The sequence below is a fragment of the Glycine max genome, chromosome 19, assembly GCF_000004515.6.
Source record: "Glycine max cultivar Williams 82 chromosome 19, Glycine_max_v4.0, whole genome shotgun sequence".
Lineage (NCBI taxonomy): Eukaryota > Viridiplantae > Streptophyta > Magnoliopsida > Fabales > Fabaceae > Glycine > Glycine max.
Window position 1 is genome coordinate 32,488,441 of NC_038255.2, and position 7,344 is coordinate 32,495,784.

The following is a 7,344-nucleotide window of genomic DNA, read 5'->3' on the forward strand; positions in this document are numbered from 1 at the left end:
TGATATGCTCTCTGATTTATTTTTTATCTACGAGAATAGATCTCATTTAGCATGAAATTGATGGCTTATTTAACTTATTTTTGCTTGGTGAGATTGAATCTCACTTAGTGAAAAATTGATGTGATCTCTAACTTATTGCTTAGTGAGACAACATTCTAGCTAAGTGAACCCCTTCCAAGGACTTACTTGTCTTTGGAATTTTTCTTGATCTACGAAAGCCCTTCCTCTCTAAGTGAGGTGCAACTAACAAAATGTCGCAGATAGGGTTCTATGAATCAGGGGCTCCCCTAAAGGCCCCCAAACACCCCACAATGTTTCCTAGACATTGAGAATAGTTCTAAACACAAATTAAATCGATTAATTTTGCAAATTTCAAACAAACATGCAATCAATTATCAAGTTACCTATTTAAGTAGCACAAACAAATAAAGGGTGGGGAAAATGCAATTAACTATAGCACATAATTCAATCTCATATTATAATCCCATAACACATCAAATTCGGCAATCACATCCCCTTTTCGCATATAATTATAATCGATTGGGGATCTAGGGTCAATCCCTCTTCCCACGAATAAAGCCACATCTATGAGCGAGATAATCTCACTCCCCTTACCTCGAAAGAAGTGATCCATGACAAAAGGATGAATGTGTGTTATGGTTAGGGGTGAGTATACGATCCGGTCTGTTTAAGGCCCGGCTCGTGAAACTCGTGTTCTAAGCGGACCCGATGAATCTGTTCAGCAAAATAAATGGACTTTTTTTTGTTTGTAGCCGGTCTCCCAAGAATGTGTGTCATGTTTTTGGTTTTTTGGCACGACCACAAGTAAGAGAGAGGCGCGACGTGCAAGAGAGAGGTGTGACACATAGAAAGGGGCGGCGTGTGCAAGCCGTGGAGGAGGAAGTGACCTTCTTGTGCAGTGTTTGGTCGGGGTAAAGAAGTGCAGATTGGTGTTGGCCAGGGTAAAGAGGTTGCGCGCTAGCCAAGGAAGAGAAAGTGATGTCGTGGACCTCCCGTTGGAGTGAGGGTTGGGTAAAGAGACGCACAACAGAGTAAGGGCCGGGGAAGGGTAGGTGCGCGACAGAGTAAGGGTTTGAAAGGGAAGGCTTTGAAGTCTAAAGTCTCAACTCTAAAAAACAAATACTCATTTTGCATAATTTTTATTTTAAAACTAATTTTGTCTTATACGGACTACCCGCGAGCCCGCTGATAAAATCCGTTAAGTCCACGGACTTAATGGACCGGACACAAGTATTGCTTATAATTATACAAGTTTGTAAAAAAAAAAAAAAAAAGACTCATAATTTGCTCAACTCACAGGCTTAATGGACTAGTCCGTGGACCTGAACCTGTATACTCACTCCTAGTATGGTTTCTTACTCCACAGCTACATCAGCTTTGATGGCACGATTTGCCAGAGGCAAGAAGATGATATAAAGAGAAAAATATTAGGTAAGTGTAACACTCTATTTTTCGTAAAATAAATTTAAAAGGATTTTATTTAAAAATAGAGTTTTAGAAAAATAATGAAATTTTTCTAATTAAATAAATAAGGAGAAATAGTTTTATTAATTAAAATAATGGTTTTAAGTTAAATAAAATAAATATGTGATTTTATAAAATAAAAAGGATGTTTTATTTATTTATTTGATAGGGAGTAAAATAGAATCATTTTTTATAAAATAATAAAATAAAGAAAAAAGAGTAAATAATAAGCTCAAAGTACCCTAGCTATAAATAGAGACATATTAGGTCATTTTTTACATTTAGGATATGTTTTCACGCTCTCTGTTCCTCCCAGATTTGTTCTGCCTTCTTCCTTTCACAAAACTCTCTCTTTTTCCTGCACACACCCAAACCTTTCTCAATAAAACTACTATCCCAGACTCTTTAACCGTTGGATCGACCTGAAATATGGACACCTTCTTTAACACTTATTTTCTCACATTTCCACCGTTGGAATATGCAAAATAATGTCTGTAGAGAGAGAAATTCTCCTTGCACAGAGACAGTGAAATTGAGGCTCCAATCTTTTCTTCTTCTCTCTAACACTTGGAAACCCTAGCAGAGCAACCAGAGGAAAAGCTTGAGAAATCTTAGGAAACCTCTAGAGATGTTGCTATCACTGTTGGACTACACAGTGAGCCCACTTAGAGATAAGGGATGAGTTTATCACAATTGGGTTTAGAATGAACATGTGTAGGGATCCTTAAAGGATCAAATTGCAGTTTATTTTGGAATGTTTATTGTATTGTAATTTTTCCTTTATCATTACAATCATGAGATTGTTATGTTCGACGGGCCAATTGATGCCCTAATGTGAATTGGTTGATAAAATTGAGTGCTCTTGGTGTTTTTGTATTTTTTAACCTATGATTTTGATTCTGATATGATTATGTGAAATTGTTTGAGGGGTTTTACTCCCCATGTTATGAGAATTATTTTTGTATAATTCATTTATATTTCGAACAAGATTTACTAGATTAACGTGAGAACTAGATTGTTGGAAACATTATTTGTCATATTTTGGTCTCATAAGCTTATTATGTGTTGATGATTATAACACATATATGTATATGAATTGTTAAAATAAATTAGGAATTCATAGTTCAAATAATAAAATTAAATTGAAGGAAATTAATATATTAAGATTGAACGATTTATATTTTCAATGCATTTTTAGTTTAATTATTTATTAATACCGTGTGATTTTTATATGATTCATGAGGTTTGATAACATGTTGCGTTGAGATTATAATATTGTGATTGAGATTAAGTATAAGTGTTTGATTAATACTTGATGTGATATTACTTGTGTTGTGAATTATACAATAACCCAACTGTTGCTTACCTTGAGAAAAGTGTTTATGCGTGAGGTGTTAAAAGGAAAGTGTAGGGTTCCAAGTTAGGAACTTGAGGTGTTAAATTGTAGCATAATGTGTTAAACGTGTTTGAAAACAAGTGCAAGGTCATGAGTATTGCATAATTCATGGGCAGAGTTTGCATGCAAAAGTCGATTACACTTTCAAGCCCAAGTATAATTCATTCTTTGTGTTGTGAGCCTACATCAAACAATTTGATTACTGATGTTTCTATCGCAATCAAGCAATTGTTGACTTCTCAATATGTGTGTACAATGTGGTCATGTTTTCGTTTCTAGAATTCATTTGCAATATTTGTTGTTGATTTTGAATGAGTGATCCTTCTTGATTTAAAATTATTACCTCCTAGTCAATCGAGTTTTATTCTTGTTATAGGCTAATCATCTTCCAATCATGCCTTGTTAAATTGCTTGATAACCTGTCATGTTGTTACTTTCATTACGAATAGAAAGAGACATTCGCCCTTGCCAATCACATTAAGGTGTTTCGAAAGGAAACATCCGAGTATGCATGATCCTGGTTACCCATAGACGGAAGTCAAGCTTAATGAGGGTCATACTTGTGTTCCTTGAGGATGTGCTTAGTTTACCACCTAAGTGTGAGATTGAGAATCATGTAGGTGTAGTACCCATAGAAACCTGTAACCGTAGTTCCTGGGAGATGTCTGGTATAGAGTTGTTTAAGAGTATAAAGTAGTTAGGAAAGTTATGAGGAGCAGTTAGGAGGCTAAATGTCAAACCTTAAGAGAGTGTAAAGTCGTTAGTAGGGTATTGTTTTGCTTAGCATAGAGGGGTTCGAGAGTGAGTGTTCTTGCGTAAGGTAGATGACCTAAAGGATTAGTGGTGATAGTTGTATGATTAGTGAGATAAATCCCAATTCTTTTTACCCTTAATCCGGGCAAAGTTGGAGGATGCTCCGATGACTACCTTAGTACATGCCATGGTCTCTACGTGTACCTGGACATGTCTTGACAAGATCAATGCCCCTATGTGTTCATGGGATGCATGGATAGGATCTCTCACCCTGAGTTAGCTCTTGTAGTGGTTTCTGTGGTTTGTGATTTAGTGTGTTTCGAGTTAGGTTGGAGTATGTGGAGTATCTTAAGGTTGTTATAGACCCTTACGAATCACCTTTCGTGCTACACGTTTTAGTATATTTTAGTTAGATGAGGATGGCCCTTAGAGTATGCTACGTCTCGGTGAGAGATAACTATAGATCCTTCTTGGCTAGAAGTTGCTTTTGGGATGAGAGGAAACCTAAGATTAAGATTAGACGCCTCTAAGTAGTAGCTGAACCAGAAAGTTGTTATAGGATTCCTTGAGGTAACCTTAACCCTTGTTAGAGATGACTCAAGTGAATTGAAGCTTTGGTGAGGTCCTTGTAGGGAATAAACTTTGAGTTTCATAGAGAAGTCAGTCACCGTAACCAGTTAAGTACTACCTTAGCCAAGTAGGTCCTTGTTGGAGTAGTAAAATATCCGAAGTTTTAAGTTTAGAGGAGTGCTTGTAGGAGGCCAAGTAACGACCTATGTTTTCTCAACAACTCAAGACTCATGAAAGGATTTATCCTAAGCATGATATAGAGTTGGCAGCCATGGTGCTCACCTTCACGTTTTGGAGGCATTACCATTAGTTTGATACATTGTGAGAACCTTAAGAGTTGAATCCAAGGTAGAAGAGATGGGTAGAATTCTTAAGAATCTTGTTGTGAGTTTAGTTTCAACCGTTAGAGCTAGCTTAGTAGTTGGAGCTTGAGTAGGAAACTCTTGATGTGACCAGTGTCCTAGTTAGAGAGTTAGACATCATAAACAACAGTCGAACCCTCAACCTTAAGTGTGAAGTTATATAGTGGCGTAAGTATAGGTGTGTCATGATTACCTTAAGCTTGAACAAGTTTAGGGAAGTGAGGAGTTGTCTGCTTTGCTTATCCAATTAGCACCTAATTAGTATCAGGCAAGAAACCTTAGAGTGAAACTGTTAGAATCCCTTGAACCTATGTGAGAGTTGTGAGTCAAGTATATCGAAGTGAGGAAGATTGTGTTGGGGGAAGAGACCTAGATCCGAAGGTAGGTAAATCAAGTATTCTCGAGAGTCACATGCAGACTAGGATTGGTAAAGCGTTGAAGTCTCGGAACTTATACCTCTTTTCTTGAATCATCCCATGTTCGAAAAAGAGTTGGTCATGTGGCCAATTTTGTGTCCTTGTGTTTTTTTGTTTGTTCGTTTTAGATTGTCATTAGTGTCTCCTATGATATTACCCAACTCCAAATAGTATGTCATTTACATTCTATTACCGTTGAGATTTCACTCTCGTGAGAAAACTTGACTTATGAAATACTATCATTGAGGAAGTGAGAATCGTCGGGCTTAGTCGCTAAGTGCAAAGGAGTCTTGCGGTTGAAGACGCTGAAAAGCGCTTCGACTGGGCACACAACTTGGTATTAGGAACCAGATGTGTAATCTCTTTCTTGATCTTTTGTTGAAGTTTCGAGGACGAAACTTCTTTTAAGGGGGGTGGAGTTGTAACACCCCATTTTTTGTAAAATAAATTAAAAATGGTTTTATTTAAAATTAGAATTTTAGAAAAATAATAAAGTTTTTGTAATTAAATAAATAAGGAGAAATAGTTTTATCAATTAAAATAATAGTTTTAAGTTAAATAAAATAAATGTGTTTTTATAAAATAAAAACAATGTTTTATTTATTCATCTGACACGAAGTAAAATAGAGTTTATTTTTTATAAAATAAAGAAAAATAGAGTAAATAATAGGCTAAGAGTACCCTATTTATAAATAGAGACATATTAGGTCAATTTTTATATTTATGATATATTTCTGCGTTCTCTCTCTCTTCCTCCCAAATTCGTTTTGTCTTATTTCTCTTCCAAAACCCTCTCTTTTTCCCACATACACCCAAACCTATCTCCTTAAAACTATGATCCCGAACACGTTAACCGTTGGATCATCCTAAAATTTGGACACCATCTTCGGAATTCATTTTCTCACAATCACACCGTTGCAATTGGCAAAATAATGTCTGTAGAGAGATAAATGTCCCTTACATGAAGATAGTAAAATTGAGGCTTCAATCCCTTCTCCTTCTCTCTAATGCTTGGAAACTCTAACAGAGCAACCAGAGGAAAAGCTTGAGGAATCTTAGGGAACCACTAGAGATGATACTATCATTGTCAAACTACACATGTGAGCCTTCTTAGAGGTAAGGGATGAGTTTATCACAATTGGGATTAGAAAGAACATGTGTGGGGATCCTTAGAGGATCAAATTGGGATTTATTTTGGGATATTTATTGTATTGTAATTCTACCTTTATGATTGTAATCATGAGATTGTTATGTTTGACGAACCAATTGATGCCTTAATGCGAATTGGTTGATAAAATTGAGTGCTCTTGGTGTTTTGTGTTTTTGAACCATTTTGATTCCTTTGATTATAATATGATTATGTGAAATTGTTTGAGGGATTTGACTCCCCATGTTGTGAGAAGAATTTATGTATAATTCGTTTGTGTTTTGGACAAGATTTACTAGATTAGCATGAGAATTAGATTGTTGGAAACGTTCTTTGTCATGTTTTGGTCTCATAAGCTTATTACGCATTGATGATTATAACACATATATATGTATATGAATTGTTAAAATAAATTAGGAATTAATAGTTCAAATAATAAAATTAAATTAAAAGAAATTAATATATTAATATTGGACGATAAATACTTTCAATGCATTTTTTGTTTAATTATTTATTAATTCTTTTTAGTTGAAAATAATATAGTTTTATTTAACATATACATGTTTTGTGCCATGCAAATATTAATATCGTGTGATGTTTATATGATTCATGAGGTGTGAGAACATGTTGCGTTGGGATTATAATATTGTGATTGAGATTGAGTATAAGTGTTTGGTTAATACTTGATGTGATATTATTTGTGTTGTGAATTGTGAATTATACAATAACTCGACTGGAGTGTACCTTGAGAAAAGTGTTTATGCGCGAGGATTACCTAAGATAAGGATTACCTAAATTAGAATTAAAATGATATAGTCACATATCTCGAAAGCTGATGCCGATTTTTACTATTGCATTTATGTTATTTTTTAAGGTTTAAATATAATTTTGGTCCATCTATTTTATTCAATTTGTAATTTTGATTCATTTATTTTAAAATTGAGACATTTAGTTCTCATATTTTATAAAACCCACAATTTTGGTTCCCATATTTTAAAAACGGTTTAATCTTTAATTTTTCCTATGTTTTATTTCTTTTATTTCTTATTTTATAATTAATTAAATCATTTTTTGATGATACCTTAAATAAATAATTAGATTTCAGGTTCAATTGGATCAAAAGAAAATATATAAAACATAGAAAAAATTGAGAATTTGATCAAAATTATATTTTTTTTAAAAAAAATAGAAGAACTAATTGTCTCTATTTTAAAA